The sequence below is a fragment of the Cephus cinctus genome, unplaced genomic scaffold (genome assembly GCF_000341935.2).
Source record: "Cephus cinctus unplaced genomic scaffold, Ccin1 Ccin1_scaffold0240, whole genome shotgun sequence".
Lineage (NCBI taxonomy): Eukaryota > Metazoa > Arthropoda > Insecta > Hymenoptera > Cephidae > Cephus > Cephus cinctus.
The window spans coordinates 1337593-1354768 of record NW_014332956.1 but is presented as its reverse complement, the minus strand read 5'-3'; the positions used below and the strand labels follow the sequence as shown (position 1 = coordinate 1354768).

General features: G+C 45.2%; 1 protein-coding gene across 3 annotated transcripts in view; it reads left to right on the top strand.

Moving 5' to 3' along the window:
- Positions 1-9892: 9892 nt before the first annotated feature.
- The window catches only part of LOC107265824 (zinc finger protein 878), a 26363-nt gene continuing 19079 nt past the window's right edge, over positions 9893-17176 (top strand). Inside the window, exon 1 of one of the 3 annotated variants that reach the window (XM_015735679.2) lies at positions 9893-11041. The gene's annotated coding sequence lies outside the window, so the exon portion shown is untranslated. The remainder of the gene's footprint in view (positions 11042-17176) is intronic. The other 2 variants (XM_025083161.1, XM_025083159.1) reach the window with 2 other exon arrangements.

The window sequence follows — 17176 nt, the reverse complement described above, 5'->3', positions numbered from 1 at the left end:
CCCCCCCGAGGCTCTCTCACCCTAGTGAAAAGTCTTGAATTTCAAATTAGTTAAAACTTCCTTGTCCCCGACTTGCCGCTTACAACCCTCACACTTGCCAACACTTCGAATTTATTGTGTCTCTCGTTGTGGACTACCCTTTACGTCATATCCTTCGATTGATTTTCCTCGATAGGATCGAACTTAAAATATCTCGCCAAAATATGGCCGAGACACGGTGGTAAGGTCGGTGAGCGCGGTATTCCCGAGTGACGTAATCATGTAATCAATTGCTCCGTAAGGTATCGCGGTCTTTCTCAAGACAAGGGGATGAATGTTACGTGGTCTGGTCGATGACGCACACCCACAAGGACTTCACGTTCAATAGATAAAAGTATCACTTTCCCGGAGTCGTAATTCCTTCCCTGTCCCCACGGTCTCTCGTTTTCATGCCAATGTGCCATTGGCCGTGGTACATCGGCCCTACCTACTTTATTGCCTCTAGGCCGTCTGGCGCGCTTCTTTATACCGCCGTGTGAAACGTGAATGGCTTCTGTGAACCTGACTCGACCGACAAACCACCGTCAAGACCAGCACTACCACCACTACCACCGCTAACCCCAGTACCGACTTCACCACGTGGATTTGTTTAGTATACTTGACTCACTGTGCACCGGGTCCCCCCCCCTACCTACGAACACTAACTCGTCGAACACTGACGCACCGCAAAGTCTATAGTCAACGTACGGTTGGGCACGTGCCAGTTCTTTGCCCGAACAAGAGGGCTACCTGCTGACTAGGCTCGTTTGTCGGGTTGTAATCTGTCACGAGTGATTACGATCGTAAATCCCCACGTGGCAGCAGCCTCGCGACCATCGGAGGACGGCCACGCGTCGCCGTGACAAAGAACTCACGACCAATCCCGTTCTCCTCCTCGTCCCGGCACCTATACACGTTCCTAATCAGAAACCCGAGTAAGATATCAGACGCAGATCACATCAGGATTTGTCTGGGTCCTTAATAGAAACATGACGAATCGATCGCTCTATATCGATGATACCATAAAATTTTATTAAATTAATTCCTTGTACAAAAATAATATAAATCCGTTAATCAAGCTCGTGTTACCCATCGACCAGGTAGTCAGGATCTCATTGAAGGAACAATGGGACACCTAGAAAGGCCAAGAAGCCGCGGCGCCTAGACCTGGATTTCAGTAACAATAGCCTGACACCCTGAACTCTATTCTTATAAGAGGAGCAAGCGAGAGGGAGCTACGCAGACGACACCAGAAGGGAAGAGGTCGTTGCTGACTGCTCTGGCACGAGTCTGACACTAGGGCAATGTCACACCTAACCCATTATACTCACTCCCGGGTCCAGACCTACGGCAGACTAATAACCTGTCACCGCGTGCGCCGAGGCTGCGACTTCGCGTCGTGGGCTCTGTGTACGGAACCGTGTCGTTCCTCTTCCCTGGCACAAGTTCCTCTACCAAGCCTCCCCGACAGCACCTCGTCGTCTCCAGCATCATCTTTCCTCTTCTCTCTTCCATCCTCTTCGCCCCCCTCTCCCACATCGCGGCGTGTGTACAGAAGCGTTAACTAACATGACGCAACCCCCAAGCGAGAAGAGGCTGTTGACACGCCGCGCGGTATCCAAGTCCCGGCAGTCACCCTAACCTCCAAACAGTCGGACCTGGTCAAAGACACAAAGCCATGCACCAAGGTTACCATACACGTACGTCTATATACATCCAGCATGCTTTCGCCATAATTCACGCGGAAGGTATGCGCGAGAAGTTGTTTGTGCTCCTGAGGGAAAGGGTTAGGTCGATCAACGTTGAATCCGGCGTTAAAAAAATTGATGACGCGTCATGCGAACGAGAATGGCTCCCGTGCGCGTGCGTTTACGTGTAGGCGTTATACTTCATTCTTTGAAGGAGAAGACAGGTGATCATCTTGCTGACTGGTTACGGCATCGTGCCAGTTAAGAGCTAACTGACCTCGCATAACCCTCGAGCCCGAGCGAGCTATTAACGTGGCGTATGCCATTCATTCCCTGCCCTCTCCCTCTCTCTCTCTCTCTCTTTCGCTCTCCTACTTCGGCGCAGTCATCCCCCGATTCTCGCGGGCTACGCACACAGCTACCGTCCAAATGGTGTATCGTGCCGAACTAACGGCTAATGGCCTAATAGTACATAGTTTGGCTCCATTCATAACTCGACAAATGGGAAGAGACCCCCCGTTTGCGGGTCCAGCATTGCCACTACTATCACCGTTACGACCACGGGTACGACCACCCGGGTAGCTCCTACTTCCACTGTGCCCTGGTCTCCTTCTCTAATGGCCTAATAGTACATAGTTTGGCTCCATTCATAACTCGACAAATGGGAAGAGACCCCCCGTTTGCGGGTCCAGCATTGCCACTACTATCACCGTTACGACCACGGGTACGACCACCCGGGTAGCTCCTACTTCCACTGTGCCCTGGTCTCCTTCTATCTCTCTCCCTCTCTCTCTCTCTCTCTCTCTCTCTCTCTCTCTCTCTCTCTCTCTCTCTCTCGGTGATTCCTCCCTTGATCCTGCATTCTCTCGCACACTCTAAATTCCATACGCACGGTTAACGGTCTCTCGTTTCTCCTCCCTATTATTACACAACTATGGAGGACTCTTTCCTCTTCTGCACCGGGTCACCAGATCAGCCTGAAAGAGAATCGTCATAGCTGGCCTTTTGCCCGATCCCCTTTTTTTATAAATCCCAACATCGCCAACCGGACAAAACGATACTTTATCATTGTCGAATATCAACCTTTGCCACTTGAACGTATTGAATCCGTACTCGGACAATTCAACTATTTCCGAACAAAACCTTTTACTCGCTCTTGTCACGTTACGATGGACACTGAAAACTTTTCCGAAAAATTTTACTTCATTTTCAAACATATTTATCTATTCCGTATCGATAGTCACCGAAGTCAAGAGTCTCTAGATCTTACGAATACAGCTATCTGTACTGCTTCATGTAAGTCTAATAGGTAAACAATATAAAACGTGAGACTGCATAATGAACTTTTATCAACGTCCTCGGATCCATTTGAAATATATACCAATGTAAATACGACTAGTAGATATGTACAGTGAGGATCAGACGCGGCTCTACTGGCCTACATAATACCCAAACACAGCGTTCCTCCAGTCTCTAAGGCTCACGTGAAATAGAGTGCTCGAGAAGGTTGCTCGTGCACAGCTGAGCCAGCCCGAGGGAGTGTGACGTAGGGGATCGGAAAACTATTGACCACGTTGAGAAGCCGTTTAACCCCCACGAGCACAATACAATGCGGTAGGGAAAGCATAAACGCCTCTACGCCACGTTCATTCATGAGTCGTATAACTTCGGAAGGTGTGAGGAGACGTATAGAGAAACGTGGCCACGCGTACGTACCGCTCGGCTTCTGTGATGTTTGTGTTGACTGGCATGAGAACTGGAGGAGAAGGAAGACCGAAGAGAGGGGCACGAAAGAGAAAGAGAGAGAGAGAGAGGGCAAGTTTCAGATCGCGTAGACCGAGTTGAGAAGCGAAAGGAGATGAGGTACACTGTGTGTGGATGCTGGATGAGAAGGAGGGGATAGCGGCACGTCGACGTACCAAACCGATAAGATATCCATGAATGAGCAACACGACTACCGATCATCCGATTGGAATGATCGGCCGTTGTATCCTGAAAGGGAAACTTCATAACATAAATATCGTGCACGACAAACTGTCGTTATATCTATATGCATATTGAGGTAGACGTCTCTGCGGCTTTATCGTGCTGTGTATCGAAGGTATGTGTATAGGTATACGTAGTACGCGCGTATCATCCGTGAATGAGATTTGCATAAATAAAACATTTCGTCCTACCGCTAGTGGGTGCCTGTACGGTTTACTAGTGACGATGGTAACGCGTTACTACGAATTCTGAGCTTAATCGTTTTCGTACGTGCTTAAATCTACGTTACGGTAATATGGAACGACCTTGCGAATTCGTTTACCTCACGATGAATTCTATTTGTAATTGTATCTATGTATAGCTGTATATATATTTGCTACGTAGTCGGATGCGAATTGCTGAATGCTAGTTGGCGGTACTTTTATTTTTTTTTTCCCAGAATTTTTTTTCAACACTCGAGCGGCCCGGTACGTTTTTTTTTCGCAATAACTAGCTCCTTTCATTTCCTACCGACCGGAAGCGATCCGTTAGCTTCGTATAGGAGCGAGATATAGGGGGTGCCAACCTTTAACGGTGGAAATGTCAATTAACGGCACGTTAAGTAGCTCTCCTTTTTTAACGGGGGGTTGATACATCCCCTGTCTCTTTTTTTCATTCGCATATCCTCTTTACGGAGAGTTTACTCGAATGGGGTATAGTTTGTGGCGAAAATTCTTTTTTTCTCTTTTAATTAAATTTCTCCTTTGTTTACTCACGCTGAAAACAATTCCCAAGTGACCAACTGGAAATAATTAGCTTGTTACGGTATTACGCTACCCCGATATCCCCGCGCGTCGGGGTGTTGATTACTGGGCGGCAGCGTTAGAGACTAATAGCTCTACTAACTACCCGGAGCCCCTGATTGTTAGGTTACGATCGCAGCCTTTGAAACTCGCCCTACGCATAATAACTACTACTAGCGACGGAATCGAACCAGCAACGATTCTTGATCTTTGCCAATAAATTTTCCCTGCTTCTTATCACGCGAAAATTTTATTTCAGGTTAAAAGCTATATCGGACGTTTATTCAGTCTTATCATTCGATCGGCCCCATTTGATGAATCAGTATCGATGGTCTTATCGGTGTTGTTGTTTATAAGGATTCGATGATATTTTGTAAAAAAATTAATTACGTAATAAATGTGTACTTGCCGTTGCAGATGTAGTGGATTAGAGTTGTTTTAATGAAATGGAGAATTTTGATTTTATTTATCTTCCAATTCACTCGTATGATTATGATTTTTTTAAATTCATTGATAAATCTCGTTCCAAAGCTCTCGCTACTAGTTATCTAGAGCGAACCCGTCCAAGTGATCGGTCGTTTAAACTCTGCTTGAATATCACTGACCTACCCCATATCACACCAGATCCACCACAACAAACCATTAGCCGAGGTTTCACGCCGGCTAAGCTTCGGGGTTACTCATTCATCCCGTGGGTTATCGACGTTTTATGCCCGCGTCCCGACGCTTATTCGGCTCTTCGCATCCTCACTGGTTCAACCCAGGTCGTTGAGTTCACGATTTTACTGATTTTCCTAAGAAAGCTTTTCCCTGTTGTCGATCCACCGTAGGACTTCGAATTAAGTAGGCTTGGGCCTTATAAAATTGGATGGTCCAGACAGTAGAGGCTGTACTACATTTTGATTACTGACTTTCGATCACTTAGATAAATTACAAAATAATTAATCAATTGGTCCTTTTTGAAATTAGTGATTTTTTAAATTTTATAAAAATAAAAAATTCGAATTTGAATATAACTTAAACTTTATACAGATTGTTGATCGTTATGGAATTACAGCGGAAGGTACTGTTAGCAATATGCTGTGGGAAGCACGTGTGTTAAGAGGTTATATGTAAATTGATGGAGCATGTGTTTTTTTTTAAATGTCCAATTTTCACAAGTAACCCTCGTCACAGGCTTGATTACACGTGCTTTAGGAACTTTTGTTCTCATGGGCGTAGATGGCTCTCTCGAAAGCTCGTTTCCTTTTAGGTTCAGTTTACAGCCAAGTCGAATTGAGCCACCATATATAGTGAGCTTCCTCGTTGGGTGTGTTTCTGACGTGGTCAGGGAGTTCACGGTTGAGAAATTTTAGTACAGGCGTCAACTGCAGATACAAAGGAAAAAAAGATAAAAAAGGCAAAAATAAAAAGAAAATTAATGCAGTGTCGGCGTAAGATAAACATTTCATTTGAAATACGATTAAACCCTTGTTTATCTATGATTAATCATCGTATTTGTCACTGTTCGATGCGTCATAAATTACGATTTGTAAATTGGAAACTTTACCCCGGTAATATGCGATCCAATGAAATGACCCAGAAGTAACGGCACACTGCGATCTCCGGTTAGGAGGAATTTGCAAATCTTTATCCTTCCCGAGAAGTTTATGATTTGTTAAAAGCCGTCCACCCTGTGGAATAAGTATGAGAAGGGGGAAAAAAAGGAGGAATAAGGTCGACGTCATGAAAGTACCGGGGGTTCGCTACAAGTTCAAGAACCAAGATCAAGCAATGTCCATAGTATAGCTATACCATAAAAAGATTTATAGTTTTACGAGACTTTGCGAAAACTCGACAAGAAAAAAAAAACATAAAAAAACTTTCCGACTTACGCAAACCAGTACGCAATAAAAGTTTACGGGCCGAACGCAAATAATTTAAAAGGATCCTAAGATAATATTGAAATTTGAGTTATATTTATCAAAAAATTTTTTTTCCATTCCCTACCGTAGGCATAGCTAAAAATTCCAAATTTGAGTATAAATCATAAAAAATTATATTCTACAATTCACAGACCCTGCTGCCTGACTCTTCTAATGATCCGTCATACGAGCACGTACGCAGAATTTCAATTTGCCTGGATAACCCTCGTCGTCAGGACGTGCGAGAAGCTGGCCGGAAGTGGTCGGGCCGGAAGTAGTGTGCGGGCCGGCGTGTGATTGCATCCTCGAGGACCTGTTGCTCGTTTCAGAAGTGAGAGTATGGGTGTCCGCCGCTTTACTGTTAGAAATGGGACGTAAGGTGGTGTGGGGGTCGTTGGGATCGCTGGTGGCTCCTGGGTGGCTGGGGAGACTAAGAGGGGTGGCTGGTAAGTATATCTACCCTTTGTTAATTCGGGTTTAACGCGAGCGGGACTGTTGCTCATGGAGGCAGACAATGGGGTCACTAGGGTGTTTCGTGCCAAGTTTTCATCGCTGGACAAGTTTAGACCTATCGACCATTGCCTGCAGACACGGGGTAAACAGGAGGGTGATCGGGATCGGCGATTCTAGTGTAATCGGTTCGCTAGCGATCAACCGATTTAAATGCTGCTAACGTGTTCAGTTGTATGTTTCGAATTTCGAATACGTAACGCACATACTATGTATACAGTTCATTTGACGTACAACCTGGAATCATGCGGATGAAGAAGAAAGAAAGCATGTATACATATATATATATATATATATATATATATATATATATATATCAGAGATTTTTTTAATTTGCAGAATCCTTGTGAGATTGAATACAAAGTAGTTTAGCGGAAAGGAACGATAATGTTCAGTTTGATTGAATATTTAAGGGCGGATACGGTACAAGTCCAAAGGGAAGAAAAATGGTAATCTGGGATTTAACCTCCTTCGAACTACCTCTATCCTGTGTGCATCGAATCGAATAGCGCATAGTATGCATGCCGGGGTGCAATACATCGGACGAAGAGAGGAGGTGGCGGAAGAGGAAGAGGTGGAGGAGGATGAGGACCAGGAGGTGGAGGCCCTCCAGCCTGTTTTCCCTTTCGTTCGCCCACCCGTCGCATGACACATATTCACATATTCAGCCCCCTGTAGCCCCCTGTAGCCCCCTACGGCCCCTTAAACACACACGTGGGTATTTCACATACGTGGGAGCACGGCTCAGCTGAGCCGTGACGTATGCATGTCGGCAGCCCGTGTGAACTTATTCCGTCACGTGGTTTTGAGCAGTTAAGCTGGTATTACACGGTTCAAATAAAACCTGTATTATACCCAGCGATCTTAATCGAACGATCAGAGCAAACGAGCCTCCGGCGAAGAATATAATCTCGGTACCGGCTTTTTGGGATTGGATTGAAAAAATAATTTTCCAAAATTTTAACCACGACAAAGATTGTTGCGATCAAAGGGTTATGAGAATTAAAAGTAATTGAATAATTTAGACTTCTTCACTGACATTCCTAGCATCCAGATTCAGAGTGACGTCATACTCAACGAAGCAAATTCAATTGGCGAACTCCAACGTTCGGATTAAGGGTAGCGAGATGAGGCACAGGGTGGGCTGGTCTCAAGAGTCAAATATTCTTTTATGAAAATCCGAGCATGTCATTCGGGCTTTAGGGACCTGTTGCTCGTCTCTATCTCTCTCGGTTGCCGCCCCTCGTCACTGTGTATACGTGTGTACAGGAGCAGCCCCCCCGGAATACTCAATCTACGAGAGAGAAACGTGTGTCGGTACCGTCTTATGCTAAACTTTGTGGGTCGCTCGGGATCACCCGTCGTGGCGCCACTTGTCGGGCAAATCGTTCCCTGCGCCTTACTTGTTTCCATTGCCGCGCGACGAAGACAGAAATTCCCATTAAGGTCAATGGGCTTCCCTGACCAATATGCGCCAGCACTCGTTCCCGTAACAGCGTATACCCATTCCAACCTATTAATTAACGATCTCTTCTTTCATCAAATCGATACCGGTTCGAGCATCGGTGAGAATAACGACAGGCGTGCTCGAGCTACTTAATTAGTCTCAAAGTAAAATAAACTAAATCGCTCCCATAAAAACGCGTTACACAATAATTGCACATACAGGGAAATATAAATATAAACGATAAAAGATCAGCAGCCATAAAAAAGAGTCTAAACGACGTCCGATCAATTAAAAGAAATTTCTACCAACGAATCGAACGATTGTTCTACCAAGTTTCGCAAAAGCCAACGACCTTGAAATTATACGTCCGGTAAGACGCTAACCCAGAAACGTACAATATATAAATATGCAGCGAGAGTTCTCCCGCGCGCATAACCTAACCCCAAAGTGGTCGAGGGACCCAGCAGACGGCTGTTATGAATGGAGAAACTTTCGCGGCGCGTAAACGTAACGCGGTGGTGTAAGGGCAGCGTGCGAAGGAAAGGGATTTCAAGGGAGAAGCGAAAGTGTTGAGGTAGCGTCGGTGGCGTCGCGACGGTATGAATACAAGCAGCTTAGCCCAAGATCCTCCGGTATTAGCATGGACGCACACAAAGCACCCCCACCTTTACCACATAGTGCATACGTAAGTATATACGTAGGGGAAGACGCGCATACGCCTTCGTGAGAGGGCTACGTACGAGTACCGGTACGTACATACAGTGGTATATACGTTTAAACCCTGGAACGATACCAGCAGAGCACACGAGCACTTCGAAGAACAACGGAATAAGCAACAGGTACGTATACGTACCCACGTAGCTACGTACCTAAACCATCATAACCTACGTATCAAAGCAGAATGCGGCCGCTCATAGAACGGACTACGTGGATGTATGGTTAAGTCGGGCAGAAGAAGTAAGACCAATGCCAAGGCTCTTTCGTGCTCTTTGCGCTACCCGTGAAACATATCTGGCACTGCAAACAGGAGGAAGGAGAGCAAAGAAAAAAAAAAACAAGTTTAAGAATTATCGCGCTGCTTGTCAGAGCGTAGTAGGGATAGGCAGGAATGCCCCAGACGGGACGAGCAAAGACATTCCCCTGTGTTGACATTGGTAATTCGAGATTAAAAGATTTAGACGATGACGCGTACCTCAGTGATGCCGTCGTAGTCAGGGATACCGAGGATTCGCGTATGTATAGGGATAGCTTGGGAGTGCTTGATTAAAGGGGAATACGGCAGATCGAGAGGGATGGAAAAGGATTGTCAAATTGTTATTTCATACTTTGGTCAGTGACGTCAGACTCGGGGAATGACGTTGGATCGCAATAGCGCCCACGGTCTTGTGTTCTTATTTTGACCTAAGGTAAACGTCATGTTGGAGTACGTTGTGTCTCGGCGATAAACTTCCCTGCGGTTGCTACTCGGTCTACACCGTATGTTGTACTGTTATACGTTGGCATGCGTGACGCAACAGGAAAATACGATGCGATTGGACTTCCCTGTAATACGCGTGAGTAACATAGCGGGCATTTTGGATGTGGTGAGTGTTCCGTGTATCTATGTCTCCGAGTGTCATTCGTTGCTCGTTTAAGGATATGGAATCAGGTGATTTGGAAGGAACAGCGAGTAACTGGCTACGGTAAGTATTCTATCTTGGATATGGCTCTCCAGTGGTTATATACTTCTCGTGTAATAGTGCTTCGTAACGCCCGTCTTTCCTGAAAGGATATGACGTAACAGCAACGCCCACGTAACTCCTTCTAGGAACTTGACAGAGTCCCAGAGACGTATGGAGTCTCTCCCGCGCAGTAGACCTAACCTCGAAAAAGGTCCGTGCTGAAAGCTGAAAGAATTGAAATATATACAAAGGATCGATATAGTCAAGTGAAGTTGGCGAGCATCGTCCAAACTGAATGTAGATAGTTCGAGCATGTTAATGACGGATAACGATTCTCTAAGTTCTTGCAGTAAAACATTCTGGGCCTCTTTTCCTCATTCCTACCGTGTGTCACGAAAGGAGCAGAACAGTGTATAAAATGTGCTCGCAGCAGGCAGCTGCGGGAAGCAGCCGGCCTGACAAACCGGGCAAGTCTGTGCTACTCACCCTAGCGTGGATCAGCTAGAGTCCAACGGAAATATACAGTACAGTATATTTCGGTACTATAATCTGAGTGCGGTTGGGATACTATAGTAAGTGTTGTACGGGTCTGAGTGGGGCCTGGTGTTCGGGGGCCACATGTGTGCGTCACAGCTGTCCCTCGGACAAAACAGCCGAGCGAACAAGCGGCTTGAGAAGGAAGAGGATCTTGGACTCGTCAGCCACGAACCACTGGAGAGAATGGACAGCGAAAGGGGGGAGAGGGAGAGAGAGAGAGAAATGTCTCTTCTAATCAACCTGGGAAATGTCCAATGTCACGAGTTCGATCGCGACCCACATTCGGCCAAGGGTGCAAACGTCTTTGAATCGCGTGTCTACCGACCGAGCGCTGCGATCGCGTGACGTTTCTTTGTCACGATCGACCTACGTTCTATCGTACCTCTTAATAGAGTTATAAAGAGGTTGCCGTTCCTTGGATGTGCCATATCCATATACGGGAGGCTATGGAGATTCTACCTAGAGATCTACCAAGGAGACTGAGGAAATGATGGAGAATCAGCTAACAGTTAGTGATAGTACTTTTGATATTAACGACAATGTGATAAGGTTCTTTGGTGAAATAATGAAGTCGTATCAGCGGACAGTTAACGCGTGGAGCTATCTTTCTTATCTTCCGGTAACACAATCTGCCTGATAGGAACGATAATGACGTGAGATTAGACAAGAGGGACTGTGCCAATCGTACTGATAATTTTGCCAAATTTTTTATCCCTTCGATTTATATTAATTAACAGTTTAATTCGATAAAATTAAATAGAAGAACTGTCTGTTTCAATATTTTTACTAAATTATAGCGCGCAATTTTCTTTTGTAATTTTGTCAAATTATACATTGATAAGTAATTGAGTGAATCAATAAATCAATATTTTTCCTCGTCAATGACACCCAGGAAAATATATAAGGAAAAACTATAGGGTTGTGAAAAGCTTATTGTGCGACGTCGGGGATATCATTTTTGTATTACGTAAACGTTCTCATTGTCAGCGAGACTTTCGCCACGGTCCTCTTTGGGGAACTTCCTGCGTTCACCAAATCGCGGTCGGTAACAGTTCTTCTCTCGTTGCATACGCGGCACGTGAACCCAATTCTGCTAGAAACGATTGGTTCCCTTCGACATCCTGATGTATCGCCGATATTGCAGCTACCTTCTATTCCCGTTCCCTCTGCTATTGCTTTGTTCACGGTATAGATCTCAGCAGAGTAACACGTTTACACACTCCAGTTCTCCTTCTTTCTTTTGGACTCTCCTGTTCCTCGTCTCTCCAACACAAGCCTGACTAACATAGTCGTAGCTAACTTATATTCTACCTACCAAACAGTGAAATACTGCACAGCGGTGCAGAGGGTTGCCGTGAAACGGAATCTCCACGGAGGAAGCTAAAAAAAAATAGGAAAAAGTAAAAATACTGTGAATCCTAGTGGGAATTGCGAGGATGCGATTTTTTTACGTCGTTTTGAGCTTCGCGCGGATTTATGACGTTTTTGAGTTTCAGCAAAAAAAAATTTTAAATAAAAAAACTTCCGCGAAGGTAACGTATTCGCTAGTTTGAAGACATACAATTTCACTGCATAATGCCTTCTTTTATTTTCTAGTATAAATACTCTTGTTTTTCGTAAAGTTATTATTGAAATTACGTAGGTGAATTATCGGGATACCAACGGAACAGAGTTACCCCGATGGAATATATCAGTATGTGTCCTCCATTGTATCGGACGTAGAGTGCGCACGTCTAGAAATTCAATGGAAGAAGAGGAAAAGCGATGAAATTTTTTTTGACGTCCGTCTGGTCGGGGTTAAAAATGTTGAACGTTCATGACAGCGAGAAAGAGTTGCCTAACGAGATAGCCGAAATTTCGACGTAGGCGTCGGGTCGCGCGTGTGCGTTACAAAACGTCGGCCTTCGGGTGCTCCCACCATCGTGAGATTCGTTGTTCGTTCGGCGAGGCTTTCGTCATCGCCGCCGCTCTCTCAAAATTCTAAACCAAACGAAGGGATTCTCGACGGCGACTCTGTTTTATCGGCTGTTGATTCTCCGCGAGAGTTTCTTCTGCATGCGCCTCGTTTCCCTTCAAAGGCGTAGGAAATTTAAATCCGAGCACCGTGAACGCGCCCATTGGCGGCCTGCCGGAAACTTCCGACGATGCGATAACTTTTTGATATCTACAGAATAAAAAAAATATCTCAACTGTTGTTTTCCGATTCTATGACTTTTCGTAATACCAACCTGCTCATTCAATATTTATCTTTCTAATATCGTGCACCGTAAGAATACAGTGACATAAGTTCGCCGATCTCTGCGACTAAATAAAAACTCTTATAATTTACCTAGATGATCTCATATCACCCAACATAGGGAAAGCAGCTTGTAAAATAATTATGAGGATCATCTTATTAATACATGGAAGAGTAAATTTTCATCTCTAATACAGACAGAAGTATACAAAGGTAAAAAGAATCTTTGACTTTAATTATGTTACCAAACCGTTTAATTCTTTACGCTAGCATATCGCAGTAAGAGTGTTACATGTAAAATATATATTTTTTAAAATCTACGCATTTCGTATTTCAATAAAAGGAATTGTGCAAAAACGAACAGAGGAACATAGAACGGACTTTCGTTAACGAAAGAAAAAGCAAATTTAAAGAAAGGCAAAAGTCTCCCCAAGTAATTCCCCGGAAGATCGCAGAGCGAAAATGATCTCAAGCAGTCGCTATCAATATCTGGCGCGAGTGCATAACCAACATTCTAGCCTGCTATTCAGCATAGAATCGAGTTACAAAACCAAGTTGCAAAAGGCTATGGGCTGTCTTATAGCGCCTGTAGCGACGTTGCTGAGTCACCGCTGCGTTGCCAATATCCGCCGTCGTTCGTACCCGTGGCGTTGCCATGTTTCCCGCAGTCTCGAACCTCTGCCCTCTCCCCCGACACCGCCATGCCACCAACGGCCAACGTTCCATTGGTCGCCGTGCACTCCCTCCGCTCTGCGCCGCTCCGAGCCATCCATCCCCACCTTATAAAGCGAGAGACCGGACAGAGACTAACCGGGCTACAGGATAAAGAAAGACGCAGCAAGCGCCGCTACGTTGAAATTTCATTGCGTTAAGCTCGCTCGTCCGCCGCTGAGCGCGGAATTCACAGAAAACGTCGGTAATAGAGTTTCGTGAGATAAACAGCGTCGTCGTCGCGTCGCGACGCGGCAGGACGAGTAGGGTTACCAACTGGGCATTACCGCACCTCGCCCACCAACGCCTATCAGATCCGCAAACACACATCTTTTCAGCGCAACAGACTGCGAACAGTCAACAACAGGGTCCACCTACGTATCTACCCATAATTCCAAGTATTCGTCAGGCTAGGATACACGAAAACAATCCATCCATCAGAACTGTTTACAGGCAATGCTCCCTTTTGGATCTCCAATGCATCCAGTTACCAGCTACCTTATGAGTATAGATACCTACCTTCCTATATGTATGTAGCTACGTATAGCACCATGCACCGGATCATTCGTGAGATTGAATGTAACTTAAAGCAGCGTGTGACCTTTCTTGAGACTCGGATACCACGGTAACCAGGTTCCTGGAAAGCCTAGACTACTCCTACGCGTCACAGTATTATAAAGGACTTTTTCTTTTCCTTTGCCAGAATTTTATCGTTAAAGGGAGTCGAGCTGGTTGGCTATGTGTTAATCGTAAGCGCTTTTAAAAGGCATCGATACTGCCTCCACTATATCCTACCGATAGTTAGTTTCCCTTAAACTTGGTGGAATCGTTAAGCCGCGCTATCCGTTAAGTGGAAAAATCAAAGCAGCCAATTTCCATAACAATGGCGAGCGCACTTTATAGGTGCGCCCAGATTTTAAGTAGAGTTCAGACTCCAGAGGGTGAATGAGGTTGAACAGCGAAACTCCCGAACGGGCTATCGCACCGTTCGCAAAAGTTACTCAAACCCCGCCGCATGGCTTTACCTATATTACAGGCTCTAGGTAGGCTAACCTAGCCGTATGGAACTTCCTGCGGGAAGTAGGACGCAGCGGGGCGCTGAAGTTCCCAGGATACACGCAAGGGGCATTTTTGCACTACGTGCAATGGATGATTTTGAAGGCACGAGGAAAGTAACAGACAAGAAGAGGCTTATATTTTTATAAATCCTCCTAGGCCTTGCACGAGATAATATTTCGCCTCCCTTGGTATCTCTATACTTCACCCTCTCTCAGCAGCCGTATATTTTAACCACGGATTTTACTTACTCTCTTCGCATCCTCTTTTTGCCGTTTCCTATACGAATTTCGAAAAGAGAACGTCCCGAATGTCAGAGATCAATGACAATCGCATCGTCCTGATGTTTCCACATTGGTGACCCTATGCAGCGTGCTCTGCGTTTACCAATCTAAAAAATAAATACAGAACGCTGCGGGTCGCAATGCAAATGCAACTGACCCGATAAAACTGCATTGGGTCATAGAAAGGGAAAATACAACCTACAAACGCAGTTCCCGCCAAAATACGATTTTTATAGCCTCTCGGCGCCACGCCGTACTCCTACCTCGAGCCACGTTCACGAGGCTCATACCAACGTTCCTGCCACCCCAATGCCCCATTCCCGTTTCCATCCCCTAAGCGGGGCTGGATACTCAAACCCTGCATCAGCCCCCTTTGGTCTCCCTTTCTCCGTCCTCTCCTCTCCCCATCCACCCTCGGCTGAGTTAAATTTATCTTCGAATTAAAAATTACGATATACTACGGAGAAGTAGATAAGCAGCTTGATTTAGGAATAGAGGCAACCTAACCTGTACTGTCGGATTATTATTTTCTGAAGAATTCATCTAATTAAAAATGTTATTTAAAATTATAAAATTTTTATTTCACTCGTAAGGTTCCTCTGTTAAATTTTTAAAAAATTATTTTTTAACAACCACACTTCAACTTTAACAATTAAACTTGAAGTTTTTGAAACCGAATCCAGACAAACTCTTGCACCGATTTAAGTTTGATTTTTACCGAGCGATCGGTGCTCCCACTGCGCTATTAAACGTCCCAACGAAATTGCATGGCAATACGTATAGGACCGAACTCTGTCGAGGTGGAAAGCGCTTATGGGGTGGACAGTAGCCGGACATCGGAATGGGAAACGGGTTAGCCGAATGACCGGTGGTCAGAGTTATGGGGGTAGAATTGCACCGCCCATTCCAAAAACAATGCCGGGTAAAACGGTAACGGGGTACGCGGCGATTATTATACACAGTCAACCCTAAAGCCACGTCCTCGAAAATATTCGTCGTTTTCTGAAATCTGGGTGCGCGTGTATATACGTTTTAAAAAAGCAACAAGAAAATACAAATCAAACGGCACCGTCGAACGAGCCGCGAATTAAAACGCTATTGGACACGGGACCCTTTCGAAAGATATGACCAGCAGCGTAGCAAGCTGCGAGGGACGATACTGGTGTTACCGAACATCAATGATATACAATGGTCAGCGGATGATGCTGAAGATATCGAGGAACGCGTTTAAAAGCGGTCAAAAAAACATTTCCAAACCAGGAGTAATTGAGATGATCAAAAATGACGGTATCGACGTCTATCGGACAATTTTCGTACTTTCATTGAACTCGAAGCAGTGTTTACTATTCTCACGTGGCGCCACGCCCCAACCCTGCGTTTTCGTAAAGTTCGCCAAGTCTCAGAAAAGTTTCCTAATCGTAGGCCGGGGATTCCCTCGATCTTCGTCTTCCTTTAAACCCTCCGGCACGCCGACCTTCCGCCCAGCCAACCTTCTTCCTTTTTTCTTTCCCCAGCTCCATCAACTGTTAAACTCTTTCGGGGACACTTGCACGAAACGTAGAATAATCTTTGGGCCGACTGATCCACTTTATTAAAACGGAATCACTAAATTGCCTCAAGGTTGTCGCATATTGTTGTATAGGGTGCTACGCTCTGATTACATCGTTCCAAGTCACCCGAGGTAATCGATCTGTTCAATTTCATTGTTTCATATATACATAGAAATATATACGTCGTTCGAGGAATGAAATTATTCATGAAAGGAATTCAATTGATTTGGGCTAGTTCGATGATCCATAGATAGTATCGCGCTAGGGGTGAAGTAAATCTAACGATCTAGGGCACATTCCTACTGAAGGAATATATATACATGTATAGTCCAAGCTTATACTTGGATTATCAATAATTCTCACGTATGGTCAGGAATCGAGAGGGTTGCGGTAGAAAACAAAAAAATAAATTATTCCGAAATTTCCTTCTCCAACAGGAGCGACAGCGAGGCAAGAGTGAGCGAGAGGGAGACGAAGAGGATTGGGATAAGAGAGAGCAGATGTGTAGGGAGTGAGAATGAATAAAGAGAAGAGAGAGAGAGAGAGAGAGAGAGAGGAGTACATCCGAATACAACTCAGCCTCACCCTTACCCCCTCGTCCTCACCCTTTAGCAACGCGTACGTACATTTATTCGAAAGTTCACGAACACGCAGCCAACTTGCACTCTGCTAATAAGTCATCGGTGTTCGTTCGCCGACTCTCCTCGTTTCGTTTCGCCGTTCCTCCGCGCTTCCGTTCCGCTCTGTTCCCGTCTGTTCTCCCCATGTTCGTGTTTTACGTGGGTTCGACCCACCCGGCCCACCCA